Consider the following 18943-nt stretch of genomic DNA (forward strand, 5'->3'; position numbering starts at 1 on the left):
CCATCAGGCAGGGGTAGATTCCATATGGTGTTTGCCAGTCTCCTTCCTTTTGCAAAATTGTGAAAAAAATCTAGAGTTCTCATCCCCTGCTTTGAGCCAGACAGCCCTGCTCCGAAGTCTAAGAGATTCCTCCCTGAGCTTTAGAATGCTCTGCTTTTGGTTTTCTAATTCAATCAAGCGTGTCTTGTCCCCCATAGATCCAAATGCCAGGTTTCTGTCATCCTGGAGAGCTTTGAGCTCTTCTTCCACTCTGATGAGATGTTCGTCCTCCCTGATCTTCTTTGCTTTGGCCCATTCTATCACCATGTGCTTGAGTTCTGTCAAATTTTTGACAAACCCCCTTGCCATCGATGATTCCCGGTCAATAGGATGGGATTTCCAGAAATCTGATACACGATTAGTGAAGCTTTGATCCTTGAGCCAGTGATGATTGAATTTTAATGGAGCTTTCGGCTTTGGGAGGGGGCCCATGATCTCCATTAAGATTGGAGAGTGATCAGATATGCCACCTGATCCTACCCATTGTTTGTACCGGTGGAGCTTGTGGATCAATGGTCCTTTTAGCAGGAATCTATCAAGTCTGCGAGCTAGTGCTGCTGGACCTACCCTTCTATTTCTCCACGTAGGTAGGGGCTTCTGCATTGGGATGTCAATATAGTCATATTGCTCCAAGAGGCTTCTCATGAAGTCAGTAATGGAATCTATCTGCGCCATAGTGCCCCATGATTCACTAAAACCCAAAGAGAAATTTAGGTCACCTCCCAAGATGATATGGTCCAGAGCCATCAGTCTGCTGCTGAGGAGCTGTCTCCAAAATATCTCCCTCTGATGGCATGGCCCATATGTATTGACAATGCGCAGATTAATCCCTAGTTCAGCTGAAAAGATATCAATCCCCAAAAATCCAGGACCACCCCAGGAAGAGTCCAGCCTGATGGATTTTGGGTTGTAACCAATTGCCAAACCCCCAGATCTACCATTTGCATCCAAGGCAATGAAGTTCCATCGAGGCGAGATGTGGCTGAGAGTGAGGGTGATGGCCTCAGCAGGTCCTAGGGTTTCTTGAAGAAGGATAATATCAGGGATTTCGACCTCAAAAAGTCGCTTGATGGCTAGTTTCTTGCCAGACCCCTGCAGTTGAAAGAGAGACACTTCATGAGGGTCCTCGCTTTGGGGGTTTCGATGCTCTAAGGACCCCGTCAATGGTGGACTGTCGCCCTGATGCTACTTCGACACCGGCACGCTTGATAGCTTTGTTTAGATCAGATTTCCGGCCCCTTGTGGAGATTGACCCCATCCCCGGGGAAATAATACCCAGCCCAATCAGAGGATCAGAATGATCCGCATGTGAAGTCCAAGGGCGAAGAGAGTATGAATGGGGCGGAGGTTTCCTGGAGTTTGATTCCGAAGGAGGAGATGGGGATCGAGTCAAAGAGGGGGGGGGGGGGGCAGTGGAGGATACAAAGGGAGGTGGAGGGATAATGCAATGCGCCATGGAGTATGATACTGAATTTAAAAATTCAATTGATTGCTCATTTGAGAAAGGGGAAGAGATATGAAAAGTACCCGATGCCTATGCGGCTGCTGCAGCTGCCCGTGCCCGAGTCATGGGAGGAGAGGGCACGTCCATCTTGATCTGCTCAGATGCTTCGGTGTCACCCTTATGTTCAGATGGCTTCTGGACCGCTGGAGGAGAGAGAGGAGAGTTCCTTCTGGTTGCAATGGGCGAGATCTTTGGAGAGCTGACAGGACTATTGATCAGTGGGCAGTCCCTGTAGAGGTGACCCACTTGATGGCACCGGTTGCAGCGGAAGGGGACTCCTTCATAGTCAAGGATCTGCGAACGCCTGTGCTTACCCGATTTCAGGGTGATTTTCTCTTCCAAACCTTCTCTGGTGTCCAGGTGCACCAGAATTCGAGCCACCGTTTGCTTCCCTGAGTCAATATAGGATCGGTCATGGTCCAGATATGTACCTAAAGCATTACCGATTCTGATGAAAGCATCGTCTCTCTAGAATTGTATAGGTAATCCTGGCAATCGGACCCATAGTGGCCCTGCTGCAATTTGTTCCCGCTCCGGATCGAAAAGCGAACTCCATCGCTTCAATAGGACCGGTGCTGTTTCTATGTGCCAAAATTTTTCAAGTACGGTGTCCGTGTGTTCCTCATGAGCGAAGCGAAGGGAGAACCACCCTCGTGGGAGAACCCGGTCTGCTGGCATCTGTGTGAATAAGCCTCCCCAAATTTCCTTTACCCAGCGCTTCAGCCTTTCCGTCGTGTAAGAGTGCCCCCGCACATGTCCGACCAACACTGTGCGTGCTATAACCATGGTTTCTTCAAAATCTGCAGGATTTCCGAACTCCACAGTGATGTCCTTCGAGGTTGCTCTTACACACTTTGTTTTTTGTTTCTTCGATCTAGGGGCCGATGGATGTTCGGCAAGCGGATCAGAAACCCTAGGCTGTATTGAGGGTTTCGGGGGATGTACATTAACCGTTGGGGTGCCGAAGAAACCAGAAGATTTTACCCCAGAGTTCGGGCTAGGGTTTGGCGTGGTCCCCTCTTGATTCACTTGCACCCCTGGAGTGCCCGGAGGCGGGGAGGAGATAGGATCAAAATTCAGGGCGTCGGGCGAGAGCGAGGTGAGAAGGAAAGCAGTACCTGGGGAGAGGGGCGGTGCCTCCAAGCCGATTGCTGTGTTTGCGGGTTCCGACAAAGAAACCACCGGGAAAACATCCTGTGCGCGTGACCCCTCAGAAAACGGTGAAGCGAAACCCGACGAAGCTAGGCTAGGGTTTCAGAAAACTGTCTGTCCCTTGAACGGATCCTCGGTGAAGTCCACGAGGTCCGTTATCTGTTGACCCTCCATGGCGGTTAGTGACCTCTTCCTTGTCGCGAGCTGCAGTCGATCTGTCAACTGTTTGCTTGTCCAGCTCCCGATCCGTTCGCTAACTGTGGTCCTGCGCTGCGGTCTGCGGTCTTAACCCAGTCCTTTTCGAAACGCCGTCAGAGCCTCCATCCTCGCTCCTCTCCTTTTAATGAATCACATTTTTATATTTATATATTTACTATTATATTTATTTATATATTTATTGATTTATTTAATAAATAAATAACTTATTATTTGTAAATTCTTCATTTATATATTTATATTTATATTTAATAAATAAATCATTTATTATTAATTTATAATTCTTTATTTATATTTCACCTAATATAACTAAATTTATATATATAAATATTTTATATATATTTATTTACCCCACTAATGATACCATTTATTTTTATTTTTCATTTAATAAATAATTTATTTACATATTTACTATTATATTTATTAAATTATATTTTTTCATATATTTATTTATTTAATAAATAAATAAATAATTTATTATTCTTCATTTATTTATTTATTTATCTTACACCTAATGTAACTAAATTTATATATATTTTATATATATTTATTAATTTTGATTTATTTATGACGTAGTCTATAACGCGACTTTTCGAAAGCCTTTTCGGCGGTTTTTTCCGGTGAAAATCCGGCAGTAATTTATTGGAATCCAAGTTTGATAGCTAGTTTATGCACAATGAAAGCGTCCCAGGGGTTTTTCAGGGTGCTGAATCCGAATATGCAGTTAAAAAACCATTTTAACTGCAACAAAACATGATTTCATATCAATTTCTTCCGCCGGATTCCGTCACCGGAATCTCAAAAAGTCGCATTATAGACAACTCCTTTATTTATTATTATATTTTATACCTAATATAACTAAATTTGACCTTGCTCCTTAAGTCAACTTTTTGCCCAGGTAACCGTTGGTGTCTCTGCTCTAGCTATTTAAACAGGCAACGCTGGATCTGTTTTTCAACTTGTCCTGACGATGAACCACACTAGTTGGTTCGAAACGCGTCGACAAATGGTTTCTCATGTGATTTTCGCCGAAAAATCTATCATTAACTTGTTATGGATCACAGAATCCTCAAATCTACAATAAATAAGGATCCTTTAAAAGGGAAAAATGGTGGTTGTTACCATCTCATATGGATATGCACGAATTTGCTGGTCAAGGAACTTGTAATAATAGCACTGTAATTACTCACTGACACCAACACAATGCACATGCATATCTTCCTTGGCAAAAATCCAATAAAGAAGCCAACAAATGAATTTTAGTACTGTGTTCAAACAAAATAAGATTGGGAATGTGGCATTGGCATTTAAATATCAGTTGGATGATTTGGAAAAGCAAATGGGTTTATGTTTGTAACCCACAAATTGCATTCTACTATACAATTTACACACAAAAATTGACCAACCAAAGCAAGCACACAACATTTAGATGGCCACATAATAGACATAAGGATGTTACCGTCAAATTCCAAATGGGAAACCATCATTTGATGGGTTTTTTATTATGCTCAAGAAATTGCTAGAAAGGTTGAGATATGAAATCTAAACAAATTTTTTGGTGCATTCTTACATAGTCACTCCCTTTCACACACAGTGTCTAAAGAGGCACAAAAAGTGTGAAATACAACTTAAGATATGTAATTGATTAGTAATTTTACCTGCTTAGGTTGTTGAAGAATTGGAAACTGAGTAAGTTGAGTTTTTGATTTTTTATCTGCTTGCTGGACACTAACAAGTGAAGATTCTCCAACTTGCTCGCTCAAACACATTAATATGGGAGGTCTATTGAAAATATGTTGACCTGGTTGAGGTCTCCTTCTCCATATTTGAGATGTATATTATGAAATGGAGAGCCTTTTAAGTGACATGGATTGTCCTATTCCCTTAGGACTTAATTTAATAGGGTCTAGGGGACCTAGAGGGAAGGTAGCAAAAGCAATTGATAGGGGAACCCCCAATAGTGGTGATAAGGAGATTAGGAGTCCAATTATCACAAACCACAAGCCCTTAACCCATAACCACTAAATTCCCTATCCCCTTAACCCCCAATCCATAATCCCTTAACCCCTACACTCACAACTCATAACCCATAAACCCCTTGACTCATTAAATCTTAAGACACTAATCCCTAACCTATAATCCATGAACCAACTCCTAAGCCATAACTTCTTATGCTCTTAACCTGTTACCCTTAACCCCTAACCTTTCACCGCCTAAACACCTTAACTGATAAACCCTTAACCACTAACACCTAAATCCCCTAAATCTTAAGTCCTTAACTGCTAAACTCAATTGTGTCAATGTAGAATAATATACATAAGATAAAATAAAATGATATTATCCACATAAATGCTTGAAATAACCTTAAATTAGCCATGAGTGGTGAGCCAGGGGTGAATGTGGGGCACTATTAAAGTTACGTCATGGCTAAATTCCTTTTACATTGTGAGGTTGTTCTCCAATAGGGTTGAAGCATCATCACATTCCTTTTTCTGCCTCTTTACGCCGCATTTTTGGGCATAAAAATTGAGGGAATATGGGTAGTTTGACCATCACTGACTTCATGGTTGACTGCAGTTTGACCGTGAAAAATTATAACAATTTTCTCTCTCCTTTCACCAAGTTTGATCGAGTTATTTTAGGTTGAATTTGACCTCCTGGTCAGGTTGAGTTTTGACTGAGGATGATTGATTGCTGATTTGACCAATGTTGACTTTTTGGTTATGGATGAAGTTTGACTGCATAAATTGATAGGACTGTTTTGACTTTGAATTGGGCAAGTCAATTTAACTTTTGTACTCTCTCTCTCTCTCTACTGAAATTTTGATATAATAATAAGAAGAATTGATCAAAGGGTTTTCCCAACATTGAGGTTTTTCCTTGGCATTCGCCAAATCTGGTGTCCTCTTCTCTTCTGCATATTGTTTTATGTTCTATCTACTTTTACTATCAATGTGATTAATGGCTAATGCGATTGCTATTGGAAATCTAAATTGAAATTGCTATTGGGATACTTAAGGAACACTGAAGTAATTGTGTTAAGCATACAACATACCATTGTTAACTAAAATTAATAGATTATCATCTCAACCCCTACGATTCCTGTCACATTGGTCATTTTCCATCTAAGGTATACAAATCTATATGTAATTAATGTATGTATCATTGGTTTGATCACACCTTGCCTTAGCCATCTAGGACATTAGGTGTAGGAAGAGCTTCCTTTAGCTACCACATTTAGCTGGATATGTATGATCCATGTGTATATGATATTATGTCCAATGTGTACTATTTTTATTGTGTTCACTTAAACACTCTGTTCTAACTCTTAATGCTTTGGCTATAAGTTTTAATCTAAGTTGTTCCATGGTGTTTCATAATTTTTCTCATAGAAGTGTGTCATCTTGATAGTTTGGGTATATTTTTCGTGATTTGAGTAGGTGCTATACATTGATCTTATTGTACCCCTTATTTCCTTTAGTCAAAATTTATCCCATGTCTCTCTTAACAACACATGTGAAGGCCTTCTAAGTTATGGCTAACTTTTAATAAAGTATTTTTAAGCTCCAAGTGAACTTCCTAAAAAATAATAAGCTACTTATTTAAGTTTATTAATAACATTATTTACAAATTTAAACATATTTTTCACTTCCTTAAAAATTAATAGATATTTCCCTCATGTGTAAAGCTCATTTATTCTCCCTCCTTATATGAACATACTTACATATATTAAAGAAACATCACATAGTTTTTATCTTATTACTTATCTTCAACATCATTAGATATCACTTCTATGTGACATGACCTCTTTTTTCTCAAATAAAAATAAACTTAATGAAAACCTAATCCACCATAGCAATTTCTCTATAAAATTTTACTACTTATTAAGAGGCCTACATTATTACTTATCTTCAAAATCATTAGATATCACTTCTATGTGACATGACCTCCTTTTGCTCAAATAAAAATAAACTTAATGAAAACCTAATCGACCATAGCAATTTCTCTATAAAATTTTACTACTTATTAAGAGGCCTACATTATTACTTATCTTCAAAATCATTAGATATCACTTCTATGTGACATGACCTCCTTTTGCTCAAATAAAAATAAACTTACTGAAAACCTAAGCAACTATACCAATTTCTCCATAAGATTTTACTACCTATTAAAATCTAATTTGGCGGCTACTCTAAAATCTAAATGGACCTATTCAAATTTATTTTCCCGACCACCATTCTCCCTTTCCAGGTTTGGGACTCAGTTCGTTCTTTCTCTGCTCATAATCTTTATGATTTTGCCGCAGATCCCATACCCTTTTATGCTATTCAATTCTTGCTGCGCTATGGATTGGACTAGATTTTTCATGTGTATTTATTATATCAGATCTGGGTTCGCTCATTTTCGAGCTTTGATTGAGATATCCTTCTCCTAATTTGGATTTGGAGGAATTGGTAACAAGAACGTAATCGGTAACAACCGGGGAATCGGTCTCAAGGAATCGTAACAAGGTAATTGGGGTCGACTAAGACAGGTTATGACTACCGGGAAATAACCCAGGCAATACTGTGGGGTAACTGTTTTGATCTCTCGTTATATGTGTATATGTGGGAATTCATTCTTAGTCCGTTGGACCACCCATTTCATATTCTTCTCCTGATTTGGATTTGGAGGCTTTCGCTGCAATTCGGAGCAGAAAACATGTCGTCTGCATATGAAGATAAAGTTACAACCTTCGATAACTCTGAGGTGTATGGATACATTTGAAAGGTTAGATCGTTGTCCCCTTACAAATTGATTTTCCACTTGTCAATGGTGCAATGTTAGCATAAAACCTCAGATTAGAGAGCAAGTGGCAACGTTGGCCATTCATTTCCAGGCATGAAAACTCACTAGATGTTTGAACATTGAAGTGCTTGAGTTTATTTATACTTAGTGTTAGATGCAAAGCTATGTGCAATGAAACCAAATCAAAACCTCATTTATGCTAAATTCAAATGATAAACCTTGAGAAAAACTATTAGCATGACAGGATCTAAGTTAAAAAAATTGAGCAAACGCAATAAATCCTTATATCAAAGAAAAGGAATGCAAGCCAATTTGGAATGGGCCCCTTTTAAATGGACGACCTGTAGATAATATCATACAAACAACAAATCAATCTAGAGATTATGCCATCTCTTATGGTCGACCTGTAGAACAAAATCTGTTTGTAACAAAAGATGAAGAAATTAGCTCATTGAAACAGGAAAAAGGAAACTTAGTTTTAAAGGTAAAGATACATAAGTCCTAGGCTGCAATTAAACAGAAGTTAAAGGAAAAACTCAAAGAGATGATTGGAAAAGAAAAGAAAAGGCCTTAAATGCCTCCACTGGGCATGGAATCTTATCTTGACCCTCAAGCAAAAGTCCTTTTGCCTTGTATTTCTGAAGTTTCTACACATTCCCTGGTGAAGGCTTGGAAAACATCACTCTAGGAAGCTGGATTGTATAGAAATCAAAGAGCGGCTAGACTAGAATTAGATCTAGCGTAAGTAATGCAACTAAAAATAATTAAAATTTTTAAGCTCAAACCTGAAGTAAAGAATTAAATTCTGAAAATAGTCAACCCCGATACTTAAAATTTAGCTTAAATATTTTCACAATGAAACAACATAGGAACACTCCATATCTTACTTGCATTTGTTGATGTTGCACTAGCTCCTTCCTTCAATGTAATGTGCATGCCCAAAATCCTTTCTATTTCTAACTTGGGACTAAATGCTTAAGAGACAAGAAAAATTTCATACCAATAGTGAGAAAATGAGAGTTTTATTCCATTTCCAACCATGTACAAATGAGAGGAGTGCCATCCTATTATAGGAAGAGAGGCCTCCTAAGCCATCATTACAAAACCATGTGCCATCATGAAATGGTGTGCTTAATACAAGCGGTAAATAACTGACTCCCAACTAACTTCCTCACATGTGTGGCCCTCTCTTAGATGTTAGGTGGTGCACTCCAACCCTTTCCCACGCTTGAGGGTCAAAATAGTCAAACACAAGAGTGTCTTACTCCTTTTGGCCAACAAACCTTGTTCTTTCCCACATGTGAGGGTCAAGAAAGGGTCAAAGCATTAGTGCCTCCACTAAAGAGCTCATAAATGTGTACAAATAGTCTCCCACATTGGAGAGAGAGGAGAGAGAAATGTTGAATTTCCATGATCTTGGGTCTAGGATAGAGTCTTAAAATCTCTGGCGCTACCAAACCAAGAATCTCAATGATACTACTTTGCACAACGGAATATAAACAACAGTAAATCACACATGCACAGAATATGGACAACCTCATATTGTACAACAGTCTAGGGCTCCCGTACCAGGTATAATGATCCTCATACATCCACTAGTATGCACAGAATATGGTGTCAGTCCATCGGCAACCAATCTGTCCTCAACAAGATACTCTAACCATCTGGCTGTCGCATGCTCTCTCAACTCATCTTGGTCGTACCCTGTACCTGCTTGGTCCTTCAACTCCCGATTTGCAGCTCCTGCCTCTATCAATGCTCCAAGTCCATTTGGCCACTGAATCTCGGCTATCCAATCTGCTCACTAGTTGTGCCTTCATCCATCAAGGCCACAACACATCGAGACTCCTGTCGAGTTGTTCACAGCTCCACTTGTGAACAACTCTCAATTTGCCCACTGCTGCTCCTCAACGACTTCAGCCCACTATGGTCTTCCTGCGCTGTACCGATGAAGACCAACATAGGGCACAGAGGGCTTCCACCTATCACTGCAAGATGTCCATCTCCCACAATGAACACGGGCTAGGAGGTTTGCCCATCATCTGTTGTAGAAGTCTTTCTCCACACACATGTCTCGGGCTCCACAAACTGCTCTTGGTTGATCAGACCCTTGAGCTCAACAACTACCTCTCTTGCAACCACCTTTGTCCATCAAGGTGTTGCTCACCGGGCTCCAACTTGGACACTATCACGTTGTCCTCTAGCAGACCATAAGTGCCCAATCATGTCCACACTTGGTCTTCTCTCATGCTGCCCTCCAACAGTCCACGAGAGACCAAGTCCACACTGTAGCATCTGCACTTAGTTAGGGCATCCCCACACTTGGAAGATCCTTACACATGGTTGCCCACAAACTCCACCATTCCACCCTTTGCTCTGCAATAGAGGAGCTATTGCACAAATCTAGGCATCAACAACTTGTCCTCTCCTAGGACACCATCAACCGTGTGATCTGCTCCTAGTTGGAGTTCCTTCATGCCCGAGGCAACTCCAACAAATGGCTCCGATGGGCTGCAAACTAACCGATCCAATACTGGTCACAAATTGTGACCCAACACAAGGCAAAACTAGAGAAATAACATACCTTTCATCTGTTGTTCATGGACTGAAGTATGGTCACTAGTTAGGGCATCCTTGTAGCCCACAACAACCTACCATCTGAGATCAAAACCTCCACCAAAGACTGCGGCCTCCTCAAATCTACAAGCCTCTGCCACTCGCTGTCTTGATAGGAAACTACAACACCCATATTAGGCTTGTTTAGCCCTCCAAACAACCACCATAGGTCTGTGGCCTAGTCTCCATAGGTCTGTGATCTCCTCGGCCCGTTCTAGCATGAGAACCCACGTCAACTAGCCTAGAACAACTTCCCTTGAGTGCGACTGTCCCTCCTTGAGAGGCCGAGGAACTTTTCTACTGTCCTAGCCTCCAAACAAGCCTTGGTGTTCCTTCAAGTATTGCGGCTGCCCTAGATATCCACCTACAGGTTTGCGATAGCATAGATTTGGGATTGTCCACCCTCAATCGAACCTTCAAATAGGCCCAATCGCTTCTCCTTTCACCTGCGTTCACACGTTGCCTTACTCAGCCTTGCTGTGGCATGAGACAACCCTCCATGCAATCAAAGAGGCACCCAAACTAGCCCTAATCCCTCACGCTATTCTGTCCTCTTCTCCTACGGCAAAACAAAGGTATCTCCCTCTTCACTGAGTTGCTGTCCCTCCTTCTTAACGTTGCCTTAATGTTGCTCTCTTTGGATGTGTAATAACCTCACATATCACCCTATATTTATATCCAAAAGAGGGGCTCCTTCCAACGTCACTCTAGCGCTGTCCAGCTGTCAAGGAGGCTTACTAAACTTAAGCTGACCTTAACTCATATGGTGCCACTGCCAACCCAACATTAGACTTCAAAAATTCATAACTCCTCAACGACAACTCAGAATCAGATGATTCTCATTGCGTTAGAATCATCTCACTGAGAGCTATCATCCTCATCCATCACATGTCGAAGAATCATCACAGTTTTGGCTCAAATATCTATGGGTGAAAAACCCTAGGCTTGGGTTCTAAGCCCACAAGTCTACTTGTGGCTCTTTGACCTCCAACCCTCAAACACTAGGGCTTGGAGTACCTCCCAAGCTACACAAAAATTGGCAACTAGGGCCAAAATCCATGTGGGTCATCTTATTTATGGAAACTGATATTTTTCTTGGATTTCTCTCGTCGAGAGGTGTAGGATTGATCTAAATATCATACGATTCCAACATGTATTCATGGAGATATGAATTTATTTGTGTTATGGGACAATTCGTCAAGGTTGGCCAACAACCAAATTGCCCCCACTAATCCTCCACGTTTTAGTATAAATAAAAGAGGACTTTAAGTCATTTGACACACACTTACTCTTGCGATCTCTCTTCATTCTGTTTTGGGTTTGATGAAGATGAGATCTAGAGGGAGTGCCTTTGTTAGGCCCCTATACTATTAGTGTAACCCCTTATTATTATTAGTATAACCCACTTATTATATTGATGTACCCATGTAGTGCCCATATTGTTACTATTGTGCCCCATAGAAGCCCACTATTGTTATTATTGTGCCCTTACATTATTATTGTTACGTCGGCTCTGATTATGTTATAACCCCTTAGACTCTTATATATAGAAAGGAGGTCTTTTCATTTGTATCATCCAAGAATTGTTCATTTATGTAATGTAAAGGAGGTTGCCCCCTCGAAGAGGCTGAATTATAAGGCGTTGATCTATCTTTTCTATCTTTTCTTGAGCTGGTTTCATAACATTTGGTATCAGAGCTTTGGATTCTAGGGTTTCGCTACTCCAAACAGGTCATCGTGGCATTTTCACTATAACTTTTTTTTTTTCTGTAACGTTTCCGAAGTCGCAAAAAATACCCATTTGAGAAGAAATCACGCTAAACCTTGGGTCCGAATTTCAGAACTTTTCGCGCGATATTTGCGGAGATATGATCTGAGGAAGTTGGTCTTTTTGCAGACTCCTGAATTACATTCAAAACAGGTGACCTGGGGAAAATCGTCATAACTTTCTCTCTGAGCATCGGATTGAAATTTCGTAAGAAGGTACAGAAAGAGGACAGACTGTAGTTTTCTTGTATATATTTTTCAGAGTCAAAGGTCGAAAAATTGACACGTGGCACTTCATACAAGTTCGCTCTTCTGGAAAGGTCTATAATCAGGTCATCTTGGGAGATTGTGCATAACTCTTTTTTGGAGAATCCAATTTGGATCAGACTGGTGGCATTGGAAAGAGGACACAGAGGGCTAATACAGGTAGCAATTTCAAAACTTAAATATCCGCAAGTACAGAGTTACAGTCGTTTCAAGATCGAGGTCCTAAAATCAAGAAAAAGCAAGATGAGGAAGTTTGATGGCAAGGATCTGGTAAATTGGATACTTCAGATGGAGCAATATTTTGATCTACATGGTGTACAACTGTTACAAAAGGTATGTATTGCATCTTCATATTTAGAACCAGATCAATTTTTATGGTATAAAGGGCTTTGCTCTCATAAAAAACTTGTTACATGGTCAATTTTCACGGAGGAAATGATAGCACATTATGAGGATACAAAGAGCAACACCTTCTTTAGAGCAACACCACAACAATTGGAAAGAGTAAAAGGGCTTGGTGACATAATGGAAAGCAAAATTATGGAAACCAGGAAGCATACCCCTCACAACTATAAAGATGGAAGTGTTGTTTCTCCCAGCCTTCCACAACCTACAAGGGTTACACCACAACAATTGGAAGAAAAAAGAGAAAAAGGGCTTTGTTACAATTGTGATAGCAAATGCACTAAAGGTCATAGGTGTGCTGAGAAGAAATTATTTTACACAGAATATGAAGAGGAGGAAGAAAAGGATCAAGAAACATCAAAAGAAGAGGATATACGCCAGGACACCACCCCAGAGAAAGAAGAAATGAATCAAACCATATCTTGTAAAGCATTGGCAAGAATTACCACTCCTCAAACTCTCAAGATAGAAGGACATATCAAGAAGAAAAATGTGCAAGAAGTGAAAGATCACATCGGGAAAGAAGAAATGAATCCAACCATATCTTGTAATTCATTGTTCGAAATTACCACTCCTCAAACTATCAAGATAGAAGGACGTATCAAGAAGAAAAATGTTCAAGAAGTGAAAGATCACATCGAGCATCAAGAAATGAATCCGACCATATCTTGTAAAGGATTGGAAGAAATTACCACTCCTCAAACTCTAGAGATAGAAGGACATATCAAGAAGAAAAAGGTTCAAGCAGTGAAAAATCACATCGAGCATCAACAACAAGTTCTCCACCTTTTAAAGGATAATGCCACTTCGGTGCAAAATCAAACGAAACAACAGGTAGATCAACATCGTAGTGAAAAATGTTTTGATGTAGGTGATTGGGTATTTTTACTGCTACATCTCAAGCAAGCTATTTATGAGAAGGAAATGTTGGCAATACTACATGCACTTAAAAAATGGCGACCTTACCGAATGGGAAGACTCTTCAAGGATGAGGATGTGGAAGCATTGTTTTTTGCTATTTATATTATCCAACCAGATTGGATAAACGAAGCAAGGGATGAATGGAAGAAGGACGAAGAAGTATGGTCACTTATTCAAAAGTTGCAAAAGATCCCAATTCAAACAATATTGCCAGAAATTGAAGAGGAAGGAAAAATCATATTGGAACCTGGAGCAGTCACAGAAACAAGAAGCTGACAGCTACGAAATCGATCAATTTCAGAGTATCTCATCAAGTGGAAGAACTTACCCGCTAAATATTCCACATGGGAGGACAAGAATTTTATACAGAAGCATCAAGAACTACTCAAGCGTTGAGGACAACGCTTTTAGAAGGAGAGGAGCATGTTAGGCCCCTATACTATTAGTGTAACCCCTTATTATTATTAGTATAACCCACTTATTATATTGATGTACCCATGTAGTGCCCATATTGTTACTATTGTGCCCCATAGAAGCCCATTATTGTTATTATTGTGCCCTTACATTATTATTGTTACGTCGGCTCTGATTATGTTATAACCCCTTAGAGGCTTAGACTCCTATATATAGAAAGGAGGTCTTTTCATTTGTATCATCCAAGAATTGTTCATTTATGTAATGTAAAGGAGGTTGCCCCCTCGAAGAGGCTGAATTATAAGGCGTTGATCTATCTTTTCTATCTTTTCTTGAGCTGGTTTCATAACAGCCTTAGGTGATACATTGCCCTAATAGGAGATGCCCTAGAAGTTGTGATGAAGAAGGCTCTACATAGTCATAGAAGGAGGTTAAACTCAGGTCCTATCTGTTTGCTTTATTCCACTCATACGTTGGAAAGATTACAGCCTTGACGCTGCCCTATCAAACTGTTCTAAGCCGCAGTTTAAAGAGGGTTTTTATGTTCCCTAACTGCTGTGAGTACAAGCCCTATCCACTATCCTATTGGGAGGACTATAGCCACAGTCCTAGAAGAATCATGGTTGCAGATCAAAGGCCTAGGTGTTATGGGATGACCCTAACCTTAACGCAGTCATCGAAAGGGCCTAACACAGTCATGAAGGAGGACAACCCTAACACAGATTAAGGACCCTTCTTCATGTCCTACAGGAGTCCACTATACTTAGCAAGGAGAAGCATATGTATGCTGTCAATGGATGCTCCAAAAAGGACACAGTCATAATGTGAGGATATGCCACAGTCAAGGATATATATACTGCCTTAAGTCACAACAAAGGAAGCTTGGAAGCAATAGTAAAGACTGTTGTTCTAAGGCATGACTTAGGCATGTTTGGGAGTAGCTGTCTCTATATTAAGGACTAAGGGCAAAGCTTTTTACATGGACTTGTTGAAGGAGTCTACAACTATAGCCTAGCTGCTCTGCTAGGCTGTAAGCCATAGCAAGCAGCTAAGGCTGGTAGTATAAATAGTTGTAGCATATATGCAGTATATTGGGTGATATAATGAAGTGTAGCATAGTAACAGTGGTGCAACTTAATGATGTGATAGGTGACATCATGATGGCACAACATGGTGCAACATTGTAATGATGGCACAACATGGTGCAACACAATGATGATGGGCATGGATGCATAGCAGCGACACAATGCATTGCAATAGCTTGTTGATGATGGGTACAACATGATGATGAGGTACTGCTCAGTGATGGGAGCAACATAGTGATTAGAGCAACTCAGTGATTGGGTGCAGCACAGTGTTAGGTGCAGCATGATGATGAGGTGCAGCATAGTGATGGGTGCATCATGGTGATGGAGTCAACTTGGAGGATTAGTTGAAGCAGTATGCCTTCCCCTGAGTTCAAATCAACTACCTCGTTATGTTATTGTAAAGTTTTGTAGATGTTCTATGCTAAGAGCAATTTCACTTTTCTCACAGCAATCATACAAGTAGATAAGCAAAATGCAGATAGAACATATAAGCAGATCTTACAGAAGACAAATCAGAAACAAGAAAAATGAATGTGTTCGTTTCGGCGGTCAACAGGATGCTTCAACCAGCAAAGTCTCCTTTGGTCAGCCAGCCCAGCATGTGTCACAACAACCCTCCTGGTAGCTCGTACTTTGGGATGAGAGAGGAAGATGTGAGTTGAGTTGTCTTCAAATTATCTCCAACTTTTCCTGTATATATATCCATCAATGAGGGTGTGTGACACATCTGTTGGGCATGTGAGCCTACATTACAAAACTGGCTGACCTTGCACATATAATTTATTAAGAATAATAAATTCAAAATATAAGTTCTGCTCATCGGATTAAGACTATTTTTATATGGATTTTACACCTCTCAGAAAGAGGAATCCAACAAAATATTAGCCTCTTAATCTGAGCATCAGAACATGGAGTTTGGACCTAGTTGTCCAATTTTAACACTCCCTCTCAACTAGGGAGAACTCCATCTATTAGTGCAATTAACATCGTGAGTCATCCCGCCGAAACTTGCTTTGCTGGCTTCTTTATTTCAGAACAGAAGTGGGTCAGTCACAAAGACATCATTCCCCGACTGACATAATCAGTCCAGAGGTCCCAGACCTCACAAATCTTGATCCCAGATCAAGTGGTTGGACCATGCCATCCTAGATAGAGAGTACGGCAATCTCTGATGCGTCCATCAGTCTTTGCTAATAGTCTCTAGCTTTTCCACACCTCATTGGCCAAATGAGAGGTACTTCCCATGAGCCCTGAACTCAATGGGTAGGATGCATACGGGGCACAGATTAAATGAGTGGCGAACCAGCTCAATAATCACAAGGGTGGGGCAGAAGCATTATGAGTGCTTATAGCTCCGAGAAGCTATCCCCAAAGCCCCCCAGAGCTCCCAGAGCTCATCGTCCAACAGGACCATATCATAGGGTCTTTCCACGACACCAAGACTCTCACGGAAGGTTAGGAACTTGACCTTCCCCAGGGGCTTAGTGAGAGTATCCGCGACCTGCTCATCAATTCCTATATGATCGAGCCTTACGGCGCCTCGCTATACCATATCCCGGATAAAGTGGTACCTGATATCAATATGCTTGGATCGGTCGTGGAACACAGGATTCTCAGTCATACGAATCCCACTCTGATTATCACAGAGTATTACAGTGGTATCTAGCACATGTTGGAACAGCTCACTAAAGAGCTTCCTCAACCAAACTGCTTCACAACAGGCCATACTAACAACAATGTATTCGGCCTCCGCGGTGCTCAAAGCCACCGACTTCTGCTTCCTGCTCATCCATGAGATCGAAGCAGAACCAAGATTGAAACAGCATCCAGATGTGCTCTTACGATCCACCACACTGCCAGCCCATTCGGCATCAGTATATCCCCGGAGTATCACACTCCCGGCAGTGTATCTCAGCCCATGGTTTATCGTGCCCCGAAGATATCTCAAAAGATTCTTGGCACCAACCCAGTGAAAATGATGAGGCTCAACCATCTGTTGACTCAAAGTATTCACTGCAAAACATATGTCCGGACGGGTGTTCACTAAGAACATCAAAGCTCCTATGAGTTGACGATACTCAGTAGGATTGGCCAAGATAGGCCCTGCAGCGCTGCCACTCAACGTCTTAAAGTTGAGTTCCATTGGTGTCGACATGGACTTACAGTCCACCATCCCAAATCTTTCCAGAAGCTTCACAATATACTTTCCTTGAGAAAGGAGAATCTCTCCAGGTCTCTGCCAGACCTCCAGGCCTAGGAAATAGTGCATCAGTCCTAGGTCTTTCATCTCGAACTCAGCAGCAAGCTCCCTCTTACATTGATGAATGAGAGGGTCATCACCTGTCAGGAAGAGGTCGTCCACATACAGCACTAGAATGAGAGGCTTTCCTTCCTCAACCTTAAAGCAAAGGTTTGGATCAGCATTGCTTCGAGTGAAGCCCAGCTTCATCAAGTAACTAACCATCCTCTCATACCAAGCTCTGGGTGCTTGCTTTAACCCATAGAGGGCTTTCTTCAACCTGCAGACATAAGTGTCTTGATCTTGAACTTCAAATCCCAGAGGTTGTTCTACATACACTTCTTCCTTTATTGCACCAGCAGAAAAAAAACGGTCTTGACATCCATCTGATGAAGACTCCATCCTTGCGTAGCAGCAAGGGCTATGATGGATCGGATGGTGGTATATCGAGCCACAGGTGAAAATATATCGTCATAGTCAATTCCTTCCTTTTGAGAGAAGCCACGGGCAACAAATCTTGCCTTAAACTCTTCAGCACTCCCATCAGATCCATGTTTAATCTTGTAGAGCCATTTAGCGGTGACAACAGATTTGTCCTTCGGTCTCGGGACCACATCCCAGACATCATTCTTCATAATAGCCTCATAGCATCCTTCCAGACTTGATGCTTGATGGCTTCCTCAAAAGATCCAGGTTCAGATTGTATAATAGTACTCATGGCAGCTAGATACCCTTGGTATCTACACGGCTTCTTGCTTTCTCGGAATGTTCCCCTTGGGGCAGCATGACCCTCAGCATCTTCGAGGGTGTCCCTGAGCCATGATGGCCTCTTTCCTAGAGAAGGGGAAGGATCAATAGGGTCCATTGGCCCTTCAACATCAGGCATAGTCTCATCCTGGGTTCTTCCAGATTTCCAGGTCTTTCTTCATGGTTTTCTTCAGATCTAGGAAGATCTACTACTTTCTTCAGGGAAGCATCTTCGTCAAAAGTGACATCATGGCTTATCTCTACTTCCCTTTGACCAGGTACATAGACTCTATATGCCTTAGAAGTCTCACTGTAGCCCACAAACATTCCTTTCTTCCCAGTAGCATCCAACTTACTTCTCTTTTCTTTCGGCACATGAAAATAGACAAGACATCCAAAAATTCTAAAATGTGAGACATCAGGTTTCTTACCAGAGAAAAACTCTTCGGGAGTTTTGGAGTCCAAAGCGGAATGAGGGCATCGGTTTTGAATGTACACAGCAGTATTTGCAGCTTCTCCCCACAGAAACTTTGGAAGACCCTGGTCACATAGCATGGCACGGGCAGCTTCCACAATAGTCCTATTTTGCGTTCAGCAACACCATTCTGCTCAGAAGTATATGCAGTGGTAGTCTCCCTCTTAATGCCAGCTTCTCTGCAAAAGTCTTTGAACTCATTTGATGTTCATCCAGGTGGCATCAATAGGAAGCTCATCAAACTGTGTCGAACATAGTCAAACCTTGACTCAATATAATTTCCAGAACACTGTGATCTTCTTGCT

General features: G+C 41.2%; 1 long non-coding RNA gene across 2 annotated transcripts in view; it reads left to right on the top strand.

Annotated features, from left to right (window-relative positions):
* The first annotated feature begins 7123 nt into the window (after positions 1–7123).
* LOC149152615 (uncharacterized) overlaps positions 7124–18943 on the top strand; it is a 59037-nt gene continuing 47217 nt past the window's right edge. For both annotated transcript variants that reach the window (XR_016262521.1, XR_016262520.1), the window contains exon 1: positions 7124–7681. This is a non-coding gene — a long non-coding RNA (uncharacterized LOC149152615). The remainder of the gene's footprint in view (positions 7682–18943) is intronic.

This window comes from Pinus tabuliformis, chromosome 9, assembly GCF_031772625.1.
Source record: "Pinus tabuliformis cultivar Carrire ecotype Pingquan chromosome 9, CPIR1, whole genome shotgun sequence".
Lineage (NCBI taxonomy): Eukaryota > Viridiplantae > Streptophyta > Pinopsida > Pinales > Pinaceae > Pinus > Pinus tabuliformis.